This window comes from Cibotium barometz, chromosome 47 (genome assembly GCF_041138505.1).
Source record: "Cibotium barometz isolate CiBa-2024 chromosome 47, ASM4113850v1, whole genome shotgun sequence".
NCBI lineage: Eukaryota > Viridiplantae > Streptophyta > Polypodiopsida > Cyatheales > Cibotiaceae > Cibotium > Cibotium barometz.
The window spans coordinates 19,927,625-19,946,907 of NC_141092.1; positions in this window are offsets into that span (position 1 = coordinate 19,927,625).

A 19,283-nucleotide genomic window follows, 5' to 3' on the forward strand; every position below is an offset into this window, starting at 1 on the left:
GGAAGGGGAGGGAGCTACTAGGGTTTGTTGCTGCTGAGGAGGCCTCCTCAGGGTGGCGATCCTTTGGTAGCTACACGATTTGAGGATCTCTTCCCATCTGGTGGTGTAGTAGAGAACATTTTGGAGGATCATGGTTGCTTCGAACTTGCCAGCCGGGTTTGCACAGATGTTGTGGAGCTCATGATGGAAATGGTCGGCCCAGTTCACTGAAAGACCTTGCTTGAGGTGGGTGAGGAGGGAGAGGTTTTACCTGCTATACCTTTTAGTCCATCGGAGATTAGTTAGCATGGTGAGTACATGGGCCAGGGTAAGCATATCAGGTCGAGTAATGTCCTCCCATTTTACTCCATATTTGTTGATAAGGCCCTTGATGTCTTTGAACATTCTTTGTGCTTCGCTCAGCTTTAGTAAGGCTTTATAGCCTGGGGCAGGTGCAAGGCTTCATGGACCACATCAACTATAAGAGCCAAGGTCAAGTCAACACTTGTAGACTCACAAACTATGCTAGTGCTGAGGTGGGTATCATAAGAGGAGCAATAGCTAAGGTTGGGGCCCCAAGCTTGAAGAGCTTCCAGCCCACTGAGTCCAAGTCTATGAAAGTGTTCCATGAATTCTAATCGCCTGCTGGCAATCTGGGAGCACTCCTGGGTGTGGTAGGTGAGCTTATGCTCCACCTTCTTGTTAGACGAGATGTGGCTGTGAATCATGTGGCTGAAGCAGCTCCAGTCCCAATGGTAGTGGTAACTACCATTGGGACTGTGAATCATGTGGCCTAAAGCAGCTCCAGTCCCAATGGTAGTGGTAATAACTACCTGATATTCCAAGAGCTTGGCAACCTTTGTGGCCTTTCTCTTCTTAATGGTATGAGGAGCACAGTAGAGAGAGAGAGGGTGAGGGAGAGAGAGAGAGAGAGAGAGAGAGAGAGAGAGAGAGAGAGAGAGAGAGAGAGAGAGGGAGAGGTGAGGAGGATTCTAGAAAAATTTTGGCAAGACTTTGGCTAGCTGAAGAGTGAATAGTAGAAAATGATAGGAGGACCCTCTATATTTATAGCTTTTACATGAGGACGTACATACACAAGTGGATACCTACATTCATAGGCCATTCTTGGAAACATGCATATGCAAAATGACGTATGTAAGTTCGTAGGTTCTAAACGTGTGTGGAGTGTGAACGTGGAAACTTACATGTGTAAATCTGAACATGGAAATGTGTGTGTAAATATAATTGTAGAAATGTGTGTTCACAAATGTGAAGTGTGTAGTAGATGAGAATACATGTGTGTAGATGAGAACGTGCGTGCGTGCATATGTACACGGTTTTTCTAGTTAGTGGTGTTCTGACCACTAGTAAACAATCAAGGCAATGGGCCATACCATGGACTAGGTTCTCACCCACCATGCCCCTCATCCTGAGATGTACCTAAAAGAACGGTGATGACAGAACCATTTTACATAAATAGTATTGGCTTCTTTGTGGACTCTCCTTTATAAGTCTCCATCCTTCTGATTTCTTTTATTTCTACTTTCTTCTTTGCCCCTTCTCAATTGCTTTCCTTGACTCTTTTTTCTACTTTCTTTGATATTTTTCATGATTTTTTTAAATTTGTATCCCTCGTCATCTCGCAAGGGTGAGGTACCTATTTTTGGCCCACTTAGCGAGGCTTGAGAGAGATGTTGGTTACAAGCAAGGAACTGGGTGGTGCAGGGCCTTCTATGATATCATAGGCTTTTGAGTTCAAGGTTGAAGAGATATCATGTTCATGGTATGTTTGGAGAGGGTCATGGGGCCATGAATTGGTCAATTTTTGTCTTACCCGTTGCTAGGGTTATCGCACATGGGATTTCCATGGTGATGTTGCCTTTGCTAGCCCTCCTTCTATTTGTTGTTGGCAAAAGAGGTTGGGGCAACCGACGTGTGACTTTAAAAACCCAAATGTTTTTGTTACCTTCATAATACCCTTGGGCCACTAAAATATTGTCACGCACCCATCACCATCTTTGGGTAGTGCGTTTTTGTCGAGGTTATCTTGTTTCGATGGTTTGGTTTTGACTGGCTAGTACTGGCTTCTTTGTGGACGAGAGTTATAAGTCTCCATCCTTCTTTGTGGACGAGAGTTATAAGTCTCCGTCCTACTTATTTGTTTTATTTTTGCTTTCTTCTTTGCCCCTTCTCAATTGCTTTCATTGACTCTTTTTTCTACTTTCTTCGACATTTTTCATGAGTTTTTTTTATTGGTATCCCTCGTCATCTAGCAAGGGTGAGGTACCTATTTTTGGCCCACTTAGCGAGGCTTGAGAGAGATGTCAGTTATAGGCAGGAAAATGGGTGGTGCATGGCCTTCTACTATATCATAGGCTTTTGAGTTCAAGGTTGAAGGGATATCATGTTCATGGTATGTTTGGAGAGGGTCATGGGGCTCCATAAATTGGTCAATTTTTGTCTTACCCTTTTGCTAGCGTTACCACACATGGGATTTCCGTGGTGGTGTTGCCTTTGCTAGCCCTCCTTCTATTTGTTGTTGGGCAGAAGAGGTTGGGGCAACCGACGTGTGACTCTAAAAACCCAAATGTTTTCGTTACCTTTAAAATACCCTTGGGCCACTAAAATCTTGTCAAGCACCCACCACCATCTTTTGGTAGTAGTGCATTTTTGTTGAGGTTATCTTGTTTCAATGGTTTGGTTTTTTCATAGCTAATACTGGCTTCTTTGTGGACTCTCCTTTATAAGTCTCCATCCTTCTGATTTCTTTTATTTCTACTTTCTTCTTTTCCCCTTCTCAATTGTTTTCCTTGTCTCTTTTTTTTACTTTCTTTGATATTTTTTATGAGTTTGTTTTATTGGTATCCCTCGTCATCTGGCAAGGGTGAGGTATATATTTTTGGCCCACTTAGTGAGGCTTAAGAGAGATGTTAGTTACATGCAGGGAAACGGGTGGTGTAGGGCCTTCTACTATATCATAGGCTTTTGAGTTCAAGGTTGAAGGGATATCATGTTCATGGTATGTTTGGATAGGGTCATGGGGCTCCATGAATTGGTCAATTTTTGTCTTACCCTTTGCTACGGTTACCGCACATCGGATCTCTATGGTGATGTTGCCTTTGCTAGCCCTCCTTCTTGGCAGAAGAGGTTGGAGCAACTGACGGTGTGACTTTAAAAACCCAAACATTTTTGTTACCTTCATAATACCCTTGGGTCACTGAAATCTTGTCAACAGGCACCCACCACCATCTTTGGGTAGTGCATTTTTATCGAGGTTATCTTACTTCGATGGTTTGTTTTTGACTTGCTAGTACTGGCTTCTTTATGGACTCTCCTTTAAGTCTCCATCCTTCATATTTCTTTTATTTCTGCTTTCTTCTTTGCCCCTTCTCAATTTCTTTCCTTGACTCTTTTTTCTGCTTTCTTTGACATTTTTTATGAGTTTTTTTAATTGGTATCCCTGTTGAAATATACAAGTGAATAGGGTGTGTGCGGGAACAAGCCCTTAGTTAGAGGCTGTAAAAGAGAAGATGTAACTGTGAAAGAACCTGTGAAAAGGTGAGAAGAATCTACTGGGAGAGAATAAAGGGTAGCATGAGAGAATTTAGGAGTGTGGAGTTATTCTGGGAGATATTCAGGGAAAAGAGAAGAGGTGGAGAGAATCAGGCAAGAGGTGGAGATGGAGAAATCAATGGGATTAGATGCTTGATGTAAACTCTATAAATTGAGGCATAGCCCTAATGAGAATTTGTTGGTTTTTGAGTATCCATGCCTACATTAATCTATTTGCTAATTACCCACTAATTACGTCTTAATTATTTACTAATCACTTTGTTAATGATGTTGATTCTAGTGTTTGATCCACCATAGCTCATCATTATGCTCAAATTTCAACATGGTATCAGAGCCATGCCTAGAATCCATCAGGTTTATGAGCCCATTAGTTAATTAATCGAGATTAGATAATTAGGAAATAATCCAAATTTTAGTTATTTTTCACTTCTCCCCTTCACCCCCAACCAGTGGAGGACTCCATTCACCTTGCACACATAGAATTAGGGAAGCCCTTCTAACACAAGCTAGCCAACTTCCTTGGCTTCAAGCACATCAAAACGGCGCAGCAAACCGCGAAGGCATTTAGGAGAAATCGCGATTTTCGTCAGTGCCTTTTTTCTGAAGGAGATTGGAGATTTCTTCTTGCTCAGTTCAAATGCATCTAATTCCTCTTAGCCCAAGGTGTATTCAAGCATGCTCTACAAGCTGATGAAGACAGAATTCAATTTCATCAAGTCTACAGTGAGATCTAAGCTCTTCATCAAATCTGCAGGTGACTGGTGTAAAACAGAGATTAAGCTTTCAATATTTGGTCAAACCTTGTGTTTCTTGGCTTAATCCTCTACTAGACTCATTGCTATTGATGCCTTTAAAAGCATTTGAGCTCATTTGAAGTGTAAGGCACCAGATCTGGACTCCCCGCATACTCTATTTTTTGCACACAAAACAGAGCATTAATTTGCTAATCAGTGATTAATCAATGCTAATCACTGTATTTTGGTGCAATTGAGGGTTCAAATTAACCATTAGGTATCTGATACAGATCCCTATAACTTCATATTGCAAATCGGAGTTGGTTTGGTACTCCAACCATCCCGTACAAATTGGTTACCCTTGATTTAGTGTAATTTCTGGTGATTTTATGCTAATAAATTTGTTGTAAACATCTATTAAACACCAGATTGAGTTGTAAAAGGGTAGACACTACCCTTGAATCTTGAAATTGGATCAAGAGGTAAGACCCCCTTCACATCACCATGAGTTCAACATAGGAAATAGCCAAATTTAATGGGGAACAGTTTTATACATGGCAGACCAAACCATGTATTTGCTGATGAGGAAAAATCTGTAGGGATTAGTTGAAGGGAGAGATGAATGCCCAGAGAGAGGGGAAAATGAGTAGAAGAGCAGGAATGAAAAAGCATTGGGACTTATTGCACTCAGTTTAATTGATGAAATCATTCATCACATCACAGGGATACAATGGGCAAAAGATGCATGGGATGAACTCAATAAATTATTTGGTACACAAGCAAAAAATTCAAAGATAAATCTGTTAATGCAATTCTACAAATTGGACATGAAGGAAAGTGAACCTTTAATCACACACTTGAACAAATATAAAAGCATTAAGCAACAGCTGCTATTGGCAAAAAGGTAGAAGATGATGAATCATTAGCTGTACTTCTGAAGAGTGTGGACAAAGGAGATTATGAAAACATTGTAGCAACACTAAAGAATGTACCTGAATTGAAGCTACAAGAGATAGAAGCAGCTCTACTAGAGCAAGAGAGCAGAGGCAAAGAGAAGAAAGGGCTCGACTCAACAGCAGGAGAGGAAAGAGCATTCTTCACCCGAGGAGGATTCTCTCGAGGACGAGGACGAGGAAGAGGCAGAGTAGGAGGAAGGACCTTCACTTGCCACAAATGTGGAAATCCAGGACACATGGCGAGAGACTGCTACAGCAAACCCAGTGAAGAAGGAACGACATCGGCGAACTTCATGGAGGCTCCAAAGGAAGTGGAGTCGGATCATCTTTTCTGAGAGAGAGAGAGAGAGAGAGAGACCCCACAACCCAATGTAACCTGCCCCAACAAAGTAAAACTACCTCTGAGCCAGCGATGATGTAGGCCACGTGGTAGATGCATGTGTGAGCACTTTCGTCAAGGTCGCGGGCACTTATAGTAGCCTTGGACATATAGAGAGAGAGTGTGTCAAGGACTATGGAGTTTAGAGACTTGAGGCACTGGTCGTGGACTGTCAAGTAAGAAAGAAACTTGATACAGGGTCCAGGTGTGCTGAGATAACTTAAGGGGAGGTGTAGGCACTGGTCGCGGACTATCAAGTAAGGGGAGGCAAACTTGGTATAGGGTCTAGGTGTACTAGGAGTATTCACTTGAGGGGAGGTGTTGAAATATACAAGTGAATAGGGTGTGTGCGGGAACAAGCCCTTGGTTAGAGGCTGCAAAAGAGAAGATGTAATTGTGAAAGAACCTGTGAGAAAAGGTGAGAAGAATCTACTGGGAGAGAATAAATGGTAGCATGAGAGAATTTAGGAGTGTGGAGTTATTTTGGGAGATATTCAGGGAAAAGAGAAGAGGTGGAGAGAATCAGGCAAGAGGTGGAGATATTCTGGGAGTGAATCATGGAGAAATCAATGGGATTAGATGCTTGATGTAAACTCTATAAATTGAGGCATAGCCCTAATGAGAATTTGCTGGTTTTTGAGTATCCATGCCTACATTAATCTAATTATGTCTTAATTATTTACTAATCACTTTGTTAATGATGTTGATTCTAGTGTTTGATCCACCATAGCTCATCATTATACTCAAATTTCAACAATCCCTCGTCTTCTAGCAAGGGTAAGGTACGTATTTTTGGCCCACTTAGCGAGGCTTGAGAGAGATGTCACTTTTATAGGCAGGGAAATGGGTGGTGTAGGGGCGTTCTACTATATCATAGGCTTTTGAGTTCAAGGTTGAAGGGATATCATGTTCATGGTATGTTTGGAGAGGGTCATGGGGCTCCATGAATTGATCAATTTTTGTCATACCCTTTTCTAGGGTTACCGCACATGGGATTTCCGTGGTGATGTTGCCTTACTAGCCCTCCTTCTATTTGTTATTGGTAGAAGAGGCTGGGGCAACCGACGGTGTGACTTTAAAAACCCAAATTTTTTTGTTACCTTCATAATACCCTTGGGCCACTAAAATCTTATCAGGCACCCACCACCATCTTTGGGTAGTGCGTTTTTATCGAGGTTATCTTGTTTTGGTGGTTTGTTTTTTACTACACTACTTTGGGTAGGCAAGTTGTTTTTGTCTGGTGTAGTACCCTTGGGGCTTCCAACAAGTCCTTTTTGACAAAACATGCTTTGGGTCTGGAGCTGGGGTGCTTTGGTGTTTCGCTACATGGTCCATATTTTCTTGTTCCCTTGCAACCTTGTGCTCAGAGCATTACTTTTGATACCCACCATGTGTGGCCCTTATCATGGAAACATTAGTGTTACTGGGGACTGATGATTGGGTGGTCTTGATTCTGCAAGGTTAGAAACAGTAGTGATGTCGGTGTTAGTTAGGTTAGTTTTTGGATAGGTCTTACGTCCAGGGGGTATTCAATGATAGAGGTTGATCCTAATTAGTAGGTGAGGCTTTTATAGAGCTTGGTCACTTACCCTTGTGATCAAGTATAGAATAGGCTTATTTTTAAGGAACGTTCATTGCTATGTTTCACATTGGAAATGACCACTTGGAAGGGAAGTTCTATGTTATGCCTACAAGTACCATGCATGAAGAAATGCTTCTCGGACGAGGAGGGATGGGGCACAATCGTCGATGCCAAATAGACTGGGATTCGTGAACTGCTACCTTGCAACTAGCCACCACTGGACAGGTAACTATCCTAATGTCAGATGAGGATCCCATTTCTTGTCAAACTTCAACACCAGAAAACCATTCTCCCATCAAAAAAGTGATCCAACCCATTGAACATCCAAAGGTTTCCCACACTCTAACCATGTTGCTATGCATGAGGTTTTGAATGTGTCTATCTACTCCTTCAACTCTTGTTTTTGCAGATATTATCAATAATGGTTGTTGCAGTGCACACCAAGTTGTGTGGGACATTAGGTTATGGCTAGCACCCGAGTTAACGAGCGCAAGCTTGTGTTCTAGGCCATTTTGTGTGGTCATGCCTAGCCTAATTCTGGTGGGCTTCACCTCCCAACCCTCCTCTTCTAAGTCAATGACTTAGGCCATGTCAACAAAAATGTGGCAGTTGTGCAACTTTTCTTGTCCAGGCTTGGGCTTCACATTTTAGTGTAGCTTCTTTTATTTTCTCCTCTTTCTTTTGATGAATGGACTTCAAGGCATTCGTAATTAATGGGGCACAATAGCGTCTAAGTTTGGTACCATTAAAGAATTCTTGTTTTTCACCAAGTGTTTTAATGTGTGTTGATTGTGGGGTGAGTTCACACATAAGGAACAGTCCCATCCATTTATAGTTAAGCTTGCACTTTTGGTTCTTTGTGCTACACATGAGAACCATGTCTCCAACTTAGATATCTTTTCCTTTGAGCTTTGCATCAAGTCATTCCTTGCATTATAACTTTTCGACTATCATTTCATAGATGGTGCACACAATAGTCTAACTTCTTCCTAGTGTTCAAGTTTAAACAATCAATAACCTTTCCTTGATGGAAATTCTTAATCTTAGTACTAAGAATTCCATGGGCATGATGGCATTTGTTCCCTATGTCAAGTTGAAAGGTGTCGCATGGATGGCTACCCTCTTGTAAGCCCAAAGAGAAACTGGCAACTGTTGTTCTTAGTCATTGCACGAGACTTCCACTGTCTTGGTCAAGATAGCATAGATAATCTTATTAATGCTCTCAGCATGGCCATTGGTAAGGTGAGGATTTGTGATGCACTACCATAAACTCACTCAACATGAACTTAATTACATCATTGATGAAGTGATCCCTCTAACGCTTACTAGTTTGAGTGGACACCCAAATCTAGTAATTATATTTTTATAAAGGAATTTGGCTGTTGCCCTAGCATCAGCCTTTATGGTAGCACGGGCCTCAACCCATTTGGTACAGTAGTCCAAAGCAACACGATAAAAAATTACACTTGTTCCTCAAGCTGCTAGATTAATCGGTCAATGCCCCATTTCTCAAATGATTATAGAGACACTACACGGTGCAAGGCATGGTTGTGAACCCTAGCAAATCATTGATATTCATTCGCAACCTTTTACAAATTCAACCGTATCTCTAAAAAATTCAACCTTTTACAAATTCAACCGTATCTTCAAAAAATGTTGGCCACCATAAGCCTATTAATTTTAAAAAAAATACGATGGGTCTGCCGATAAATATCCTCCTACTACACCAGAGTGGGTTTGCTCAAGGACATCGACATATTTGAATTCCTAAAGGAAAGTGCCTCATGATCCTATCTTGGACTAACTTGTAACTACCTTTTTTATAAGACATTGTGCCTATCTCAATTGAGGGGTCTCTCTTGGGGGAAACCATTAGCTAATGGGAAATCTCTTCAGCCCATTCTAGTGCATCCTTCACTCTGAATGACAATTCTCCATTGGGGATGCGCAACAAATGATCGGCATACATATCTTTTGATCATTCACTCCAAATGAAAATTCTCCATTGGGGATGTGCAACAAGTGATTGGCATACATATCTTGTGAGCCTTTCCACATAGTCTCACTATGAAATCAAACTCTAGTAGGATCACGTGATCCTTTCCATAGCACAAGGTTTATTGTATTTTGACTAAGTAGAGAAGTGCCTGGTGGGCTATAAAAATACCATTTTTTGCCAAAAATCAAACTCTAGTAGGATCCTTTCCATAGCACAAGGTTTATTGTATTTTGACTAAGTAGAGAAGTGCCTGGTGGGCTATAAAAATACCATTTTTTGCCAAAAGATAATGACAATATTTCTTTATAACATAGACCATTGAGAGTCCTTCTCTTTTTGTGGTGGTGGTGTTTTGTTTAGCATCATTCAGCCAGCACCAAGCTATGCTTAGTAAAGCTAACAGGGAAATAAATGTTATTCTCTCCTGGTTGTGCCAAAACATAGCCAATTTGCAAAAGGCAAGGCATCTATGTTCATATGGAAAATAATATCCCAATTGGGAGATCTTATATCTAATTGACATAGCCTCTTTGGCTCTCCCCTTGCCTTGAGACTGGCCTCTTCCACCTGTGTATGATTTTTGCTGCTCTGTGAATTATTGGATTGTTGTTGTCCATAATTTTGGTTTCCATGTTGGTGGCCACCTTGGCCTCTACCACAAGCACCTTGGCCTCAACCACAACCTCTACCTCTGCCTCTACCTAAATTGGAGTAGAAGGCATGTTCTGATGTGTTATTTCTTTGTGAAGGAGAGTCCTCACCACCCAGAGACATTTCTTCTATGATCACAGCAAGACACTAAGTCCCAAAAGTTGGGAACATTCTCCGTGAGTGACTGCAATGGAGGTCTTGAATGGCTTGTACTCTTTGCCAAGCCCATTCAGATAGCACTCACTAAATCATCATCTTCCACGGATACATTGATAGACCTAAGGGATTCAACAATGCCCTTAATCTTTAAAGCGTACTCATTGATATATATTCTTTTCTTCTCCATAGTATGCAGCTCTTGTTTTAGCTACAGTTTCCTTACCTTTGTGTTGGTCTAGAACATTTGCACCAGGTTCTACCATGCAACTGCTAGAGTGTTGGCATCCTATAAGTGTCTTATCATTATGTCTGTGACACTAATTGAAAGGCAATACATGACTTTCCTTGCACCTTGGTTCCAGTCCTTGAATGCCTTTATATATGCTAGAGTGGCATTCTCTTCAGGCAACTCTGGAGGCTCCTCATTGTCTCCTTTGACATAGTCCCGAAATCCTTTACCAATCAATAAATTGGTCATTCTGAACTTCCAAGCATGGAAGTTATTCTTGTCAACCTTCTCACTCACAATTTGATTGAGTCCACCAGACATGCCTGTAAACAACAAAAAACCTACACAAATATACAATTTTTATATGCAATCTATAACACAACAGTATCTTCTATGACTATCGCGATACTTCTGCATTTACCGGATGTGACTAAAGTACATGTACATACACCCAAGATCAACAATACATGTGTAAACATTGTCTGCACTCTAAAAATGCACTATTGCACTATAATAACCAGGTTTCGAGCAGAGATAGTTCTTAACCAAAACTTCTCGAAGCTACCTGAAAATGCCTTCCAGTGATAGAATATACACTAGAACGCACCTAAACGCAATTTTGGCCACAAGATTATAGTATAAAGTACTATGCACCTTACAGACTCCTCCATGCCTACGAAGACAGCTCCTCAATCGGAGATGTGTAGCTCCTAAGGGGTGTCATATACCTAAACAAGAAGGGGAAACGATGATTATGCTTTTGCCCATGTACTGCTTCCTTTGTCTTCATAGCTTCCTTTGTAACTCGTTAGCTTGACCCAGGCTCTGATACCATTAAAATATTGGGGGAGGAGAGAGAGCTTGAGCTCTTACAAGCACACACACACACACACACACTCACACAACAATAGATAACATATACACAAAGATGGAAGGCTGAAATCTTCTTCTTTTAACTCTCAAAATAAGGCTTTAAAAGATAAGTAAAAACCTAACATAAGTACTAGAGTACTATGTACAAGCAGTCCATAATGTGAACATGCTAAATAGGTTAGTTGTTGGCAAGATAAGTATGCTATATCTCGGTAACAGTAGTGGGTGGACTATATAGGTGTAGTCCAATTGTAGAATCACTAATGAATATCCATCCTGTCGGCTACCAACAAACGCGCCAGTGATGTAAATGTGTAATGGTCACCCAGGCACGTTGTGAGTGTCAGCTCTAGTTGAGATTAACATCTTAGCATAGCAGCTAGGTGGTCTATTTAAGCAAGCTCTAACTCAAGGTGCACTCGTTCTACTGTTGGTTCTATCTCAAATGCATCATCATGCACAAATAGGGATGTGATTTCAACACTGTCCAATCATGTAGACCTTGTCCCAAGTGGAAGAGCATTCATGGTTGTAAGAATGTGAATCTAGTCCTTAGTGATTGGCAAGAATACCTTTCCCCATGGGATAAGTTTACTATTTTTTTAAGTGTATTTTCAAGACCTAGTTATCCTTACGTACATAAATGTGATCGGTTTCCAATCGTAAACCAACCTTGTGTCTCTCATGTAAGGCCCTCTGAGGGTCATGGTGTATGACCCTCTTCTCTGAAAATCCATCACCAAGAATGTGTGGTGGACTCTTAGCTGAAGATCTTAATCTTTGCAACTTAAAGGACACCCAAAGGTTTAGCTATATTCCTGTCAATAAGCTTGACCCCACCACGAGGTTTGTGCCTATGAGTGGCAAAATTCCCAAGGCCTCCCAGCAATCCTTGGTGATTATTCTAACACCAACACCACCATCCAAGATTGTGGAGACCATCATTCCTTTATAAATGACAAGTAACATGGCATTCATTTCCATCGCTTTTGAAGTACTGTCCCACCTTGTCCTTTCTTCTTGGGTACGAAAGGAGAGCACTCATTTTGGCACAACTCATACACTTCCTCTTCTTGAGGTTCAAGTTCAACTATGTGAGCTCTTAAATTCCCATTCATCCCCAGTCAAATAATTCTCTCTAAAGTCAAGAAGTTGCTTGTAAAAGAGAACTTATCAAGATGACTTAAACTTCTGAGACAATAAGAAGGTTGTAAGGCTTGTTATGTCCCTTGTGCGATATTCATGCTCACTTAGCTCATACTCACTCGAAGGCGGACTAGGATGTGCCAATGTGTAGGGGATGTGCGCTGATCCTTCCCTAGGAAGTGGTGCCTAGAATGGGGTCAAAATGAAATCATCACCTATCACATTGGAGAAAATATTCTAGTGACTATGATGACCCATGGAAGGCCAACTTTCATCTCCCATTGAGTCCTCCTTCACTATATCTAGCAATGCGAAATCTGGTCGGATTAGTTCCAAGACAGAGAATCCAAAATTGGATCTTTTTGTGGCCACTTTAGAATGGTTACGATGGTCACGCTCAAGGCATTTGGCAAGTACTGAGGTTACCTCATTGGTTATATAAATGGTTTTGGGATGGGATCATCAAGGATCAGCTCAGGCACAAGGTCATTGGTTCATACTCGACTACTTGCTCAAGGGCTCTAGTTTAGCTTGCACCTTCCTTACAAGCCCTTGGGCTTGTTTTGTTCACCCTTTCTCCAACACGGGGTTAGGGTACTCTTTGAATTTCCTTGGAAGGTTTTTGTAGTCAATCAATTTCTTCTCTTTGGGAAGAGTTGATTTAAACGAGATATCTCTGCCGAGCGAGGGAGGTAGCTTTGGATCTATCATCTGAACCACTTTCAATGGTCACGATATCATTGCCCTTGACAATTGATCGTGTGTTGCATTTCCATGATCTCTTTGAGGTCGTCTTCTTTTGGGCCCCTGGGTCTAGTTCATTAGTATTTTTAGGGGCTGATGTAGCCTTTAGGACTTGCACCTCTAGCTCTGGGTTACTTGCTTAGAGGTCAAAGCCTTCTTGTTTCTCGTTGCCTTGGATGTTTCCTTGGCAACTGCTCTCGACTTGGTTTGAAGCCTTGTGTGATAGCATTATGGGGGAATGTATGAATAAGTTCACCTTGTACACTTAACAAGTTAAGGCTCATCAAAGTGGCTAATGTTGTAGCCACTAGGGTGGTGGTCACTTTGTTGGGACAATCCTTCAAAGCATGTTCAAATCCACACTTGTAACATGTGCCTCCATATGGAATGACATTGGGGTTTGGAACTAGATTCAAGGATGGAGTTAGGGCACTAGGTGTGATGGTTCTATGAGGGCACTCAGCAACACAGTGTGGACCCTTATAATGAAAACATTAAAGAGGTGGCCTACATGCCATATTGTTGAGATCGCTCGCTCTTTGTTGCATTATGGGCTCAAACCAAGAGGTGTAGTCAATGGCTAGGGGATATTTTGGGTATTGCTTTGGGTATCCATATGATTCATATCTATCTTGTTTTGGACTCTCGGAGTCCGCTGGCAAAGTCATCGAGTACTGTTGTACTAGTGCAGTTCCAAGAGGAACCGGTTGGGAGGTAATAGAGTGGAGGTGGGTAGTACAACATCAGTGGTCATCTATATATACCTCACGGTATAGGGTTTTGATAATTGGGCACAGGATTGGATTATGCATTGGTTGAGAAGAATTTGGTATGGGCGGTAGGGCTTGAGGTTGCTTCGGTGTGCTGAGAGCATAGGTTATGGTGCCAGGTTTCCCTAATATCAATGCTAAGTTGTGGCATGGTTCCCATGGCACTAGTAATGAGCACAAAATTGTTGATGTCTAGGCCTTAACATTAGACATTGTATACTTTTATGATTTATACACACTAAACCATAACTTTTCATGGAAATAGATGTGTATGTCGTGCTTGAGGTGCAACTAGCATATGAACATAGATTGTCCTAATACAAAATAACTTCAATTAAAAATCAAAATCAAGAAACAAGAACATCCAATGCTCTAAAACTATATGTTCTTTTAAGTGTGACCTCCTATCCAACACCCAGCAATATTGGGTGATCCCAATAGCTTAGAATGGATGAAAAAATGGAGCTAAGCCTTAGGCTAGTCCCCAACAACAGCAGCACCGAATATGTTCAAGTTAAGATCTTACCTTAGCCTTGCCAAAGCATGTCTCATTGGGTCTTGCCTTAGAGCTGCAATCTATAACTTTTCGTGTGGGTGCACTAGCTTGTTCATCGCGTTCTTACTCCATTGTCACACCCAAATGCTCCTTGCTAAAGGGAGTGAAGGGAGAGCTCTCAATGCTTAGATGGAGACAAGAAGAGATCCGTCTTTGATCAAGCAAGATTCAAAAGCATACAAGCAAGTAAGAAGAGAAAAGAAGGAGAGCTCACAAATGAGCTATTTGCAAGGGAATGATTGTGTATTGCTTATTGTAAAAATGACACATATACAAATAACTAGTTTTTACACTAGGCTCGCCAAACTTAAAATGGTCTAGTCTCTATACTAGTCCTAAGCAACTATGTACACTAAGTTTGTAGACTTTTACTATTTGACATTAAGAGCATGGTAAGGCCGCTTTATATGTTCAAGCATCTTACAACATAGAAGTATCCGTTCGCGTGGGTAAGATGGCAAAGTAGCTTACAGTAGGTTGGGCAAGCCAGAATGAGTTAACCTACGGAGTGGTTGGGAGAGAGAGAGAGAGAGAGAGAGAGAGAGAGAGAGAGAGAGAGAGAGAGAGACAAATTTATTGCTCACTATCCATTTTGATACTGTTAAACTCACACTTGCACTTTGTTATTGAAGCTTAAATGGATCCTAAATTACTCTAACATGTATATGAGTATGGTGTTGGAATTAGGGTTAGAGTTGCAACAATGCACACACACAAGATAGAGAAGCTTGAGAGCACACAAACTCACTAGATTAGAATGAACAAATGTGTACCAGATATAAAAAGATAAGTACACACCCGAAAATGAGTAGATAAGAGGGTGTACATACGCACAGGGAAAAAACCTCCTAGTGAGGGAAAAAGTACCCCGGCGGTCCTAAGTGTGTTCACACATCACTACCATATAATGCTACAAATCTTCCCTGGAGTGATAATGTGAACATGTACAGGGTATGGCCGATCAATCTTGAAAGGCAGTAATCCCAAAGCTTTACGGAAAGCTTGGAACTTTTCACGAGGAAGAGCCTTCGTGAATAAATCTTCCATGTTATGTGTAGGCACATAGACCAAGCTGATCTCTGCTCTGCAGAGAGTCTTTTCCTGACAAATTGGTAATGCACTTCAATGTGCTTAGTGCAAGCATGAAACACTGGGTTCCTCTGCTAATGTGCTTTGGCTGCTGTCAGTGAAAATCGTAGTGCTAAACAACACCCAAATCAACCATAAGACGTCTGAGCCACACACACTCAACTGTAGCTGTAAAAGCTACCCTGTACTCAGCTTCATAGCTCGAAGTGGCCACTGTAGGCTACTTCTTGTTGAGCCATGATATACGTGAATCACCAAGGTGAAAGCAAAACCCACTAGTGGACACTCGTGTATCATAACATCCAGCCCAATCTGAATCACTAAAAGCATGCAACTGTGACTCACCCCCCTTTGGATAAAACAATCCAAAATATTGAGTGCCCTACAAATAGCGAAAAACCCGCTTGACAGCCTACCAATGCTTCGTACCTGGGCTATGCATAAATCTCAACTGTGAGACTGCATAGTGTATATCTGGCCTCATGTTACATACATAAAGAAGGGATCCAACAGCCTGCTGATACAAACTAGCATCAAAAGAGTCTCCTACATCTTGAAGACTAAATCGAATACCTGTGTCCAGAGGTGTAGCCACAGGTTTACAGTCTTCAAACCTCTTCAATAGCTTCTGTATATATTTAGACTGCAGCATAATAATGCCATCATTGTGTTGCATAAACTGAATTCCCAAATAATAATGCAAGGGCCCCAAATCTGACAGCTTAAACGATGACTGCAAATCAGACTTAAAGGCTGAAATTTGATCTATATCGGGTCCCATGAGCAGCATGTCATCAACGTATAGAACGATGACCAAAAATGTGTCCTTATTCCTCTTCACATAGAGGGTACTCTCTGTTGGACTATTGCAAAAAGCATTTGCAACCAAGTATGCATGAATCTTCTCATACCATGCGCTAGGAGCCTGCTTAAGGCATAAAGAGTCTTTTTCAACCTGCATACTTTAGACTCTTCTCCTTTCACATCAAAACCAGGAGGCTGCGATATATACACCTCCTCATGTAAATCACCATTCAAGAATGCAGCTTTAATGTCCAACTGATGTACATTCCACCCATGATGTACACACCTAATGGTAGTCATACGAGATATGGGTGCAAAGGCCTCATTATAATCAATATCCTTTTGTTGGGCATACCCCTTTGCGACAAGACTGGCCTTGTAGCGATCAATGCTACCATCTGCTTTGCGTTTTAACTTGTAAACCCACTTAGTACCAATGGCCATCTTACCATGAGGTAGATCTGTCAAATACCAGGTGTCATTCTTGAGTATAGAGTTATACTCATCCTGCATAGCACACATCCAATAATCATCAGCATGTGCTTCCTCAAAGGAAACAGGTTCCTCCTTATTACATAAAGTAGAAATGAGAACATGATCCACATGAGAATAATCTGCATGATGAGAACCTGCACGAGTTCTGGCTAGTAAAGGAGCTGCCAACTTGCTATCCCTCAATGTCTGCACAAGCCATTTTGGCATACGCCTAGATTCCTCTATGGCTGCTCTCTCCTCATCCACTACATCCTCAATAATTTCCTCATCAAAGGCTGATTTGCATGCTAATTTTGTACCTGCAAAGGCTGAATTTCAGCACTTGGTTGAGCATTCAATTGCTCTATATATGGCTGCCCTCCATTAAACAAAGGTAGGAGCGAATCAAACATGTCCTGTGAGCATACATTCTGTCGTTTTTTGCATGAAAGCATGGGCTGAACTAAGTTTTCGACAAAAACATCTCTACTTACCAAAATCCGCTTTGTGGCCAGATGGTAAGAGTCTATATCCCTTGCTTTCTAAACTGCATCCCACAAATATGCATTTAATTGCCTTATCTCATCAAGCTTACTGTGTTGTTGCTCAGGTACAAGAGCATAAGTAAGACAACAAAAACACGCAAATGAGCCACAGAAGGCTTCATGCCATGCCAAGCTTCATATAACGAGTTTTAGACTGCAAGGGGCATTTGTTCAACACATAGTTTGTGCACATAGTTGCCTCTAACCAAAAACCATCAGGTAAATCTTGGGCTTTCACCATACATCGTACCATCTCCATGAGAGACCTGTTCTTCCTCTCAGCCACACCATTTTGCTGAGGTGTGTATGGCACTGTACATTAATGCCTTATGCTTTTTTCAGCCATATATACATGAAATTCCTTGGACATATACTCCCCCCCTCCGATCTGAACGAAGGGTGCCAACTTTACATTCACATGCATTTTCAGCCATGGATACAAAGTGCCTAAAGCACATAAAAACCTCTAACTTCTGCTTTAATGGATACACCCAGCTATATCTAGAGTAATCATCAATAAAAGTGACGAAGTAGAGATATCCCCCAATAGATGGTGTCCTCATAGGACCACATATATCACTATGTATAAGCTGGAATTATTCAGATGGCGAAATCGTGCATGCCATAATTCTGCATCACTCATAGCACGAGTCGTAGAGATTGAGCAAGCATCATGCTGCAGCTTCTCAAATACATCCATCTTATATAGGCCATGAAACAAGGTACCTAAGGCAATGATAGAATAACCATCATTTCTATCATGAAGTGTACATCTGTCATCCATAAATTTCACCATCAAGCCTGACAAGGCTAAGGCTAAAACTGATAGCAAGTTCTTCTTAATGCTTGGCACATATAAAACTTTTAAAAGAGTAAATGCATCCCCATTTGCAACAGTGAGCACAACTCTACCAACTCCTTTCACAGGACATAAAGAATCATTTGCACATGTGACGGTTCCTACACTTGGGACAGATTCCAGAGATGAGAACAAACCTTTTTTTAAAGTAATGTGCTTACTAGCACCACTGTCAAAGTACCAAGCATGCGATTCTACCACTGACATGCATACATCATGAACAAAAGGGTCATAACTGCAATGTACAGTCCATGCCCAATCATCTTGAGCAAAACTTGCACATTCCTTCTTCTCTACACTTGGTGCAGATGCATCAGCCACACAGCCATGCCAGATTCTTTCTTTTTCTCCTTCTCTAGCCTTCTCTTGCACTCATGTATGTAGTGTCATGGTTTCCTGCAATAGTGACACTTTGCCCTTCTTTTTAGGTTTATCACCTTCTTTCTCTGCATCCTTACCTGAGGATTCTGATTTTGGTTTATAGCCACCATGCGAAGAAGCTTTACCTTTGCCTTTCTGATTAGCAACAAAAGCTTGGTCACCAACTCGCATATTAGATATGTTTTGCCTAGACTGCTCTTCTTGCAAGAGTACTGAAACCAGCTCATCAAATGTAAGGGCATTTGGATTTCCCTTGATCATGAGTCTAAGGGTAGAGGCAGAACTCTGATAAGAATCCGACAATGCATTGAGAATTGCTGGCACCAATGTACTATCAGGATATATCTCATCCACACTAGCAAGCTGCTCCTTAAAATCTTTAATCTTGGTCAAGAAAGTGTCCCTTGAGTGACTCCATACAACACGTGCTTCATTGCGCACTGGGTATAATGTAGCAAGGGCATCCCATGCCTGTTTTGAAGTCTTACATGACCGAATATGAGGAATAATGCTTCACTTCACTGAAAGTACAAGCAATGCATGTGCCTATGCATCTCTTCCATCCCATCTCGTTTTAACAGCAGTGGGAGGTACTGGTGGTGCATGTGGAGGAGCCACATCTGTATCAGATTCTACTTCAAATGTACATGCAACACCTGGTTACACTAGTAGTTGTGAAACAGGACGAGTTTCACTACCACTGACCACATTCCAAAGGCCTTTAACAACCAATACATGCCTCATCATATAGAACCACAATGGGTAGTTAGTCCCATCAAGTTTGTCATCAGCAGACAGCAT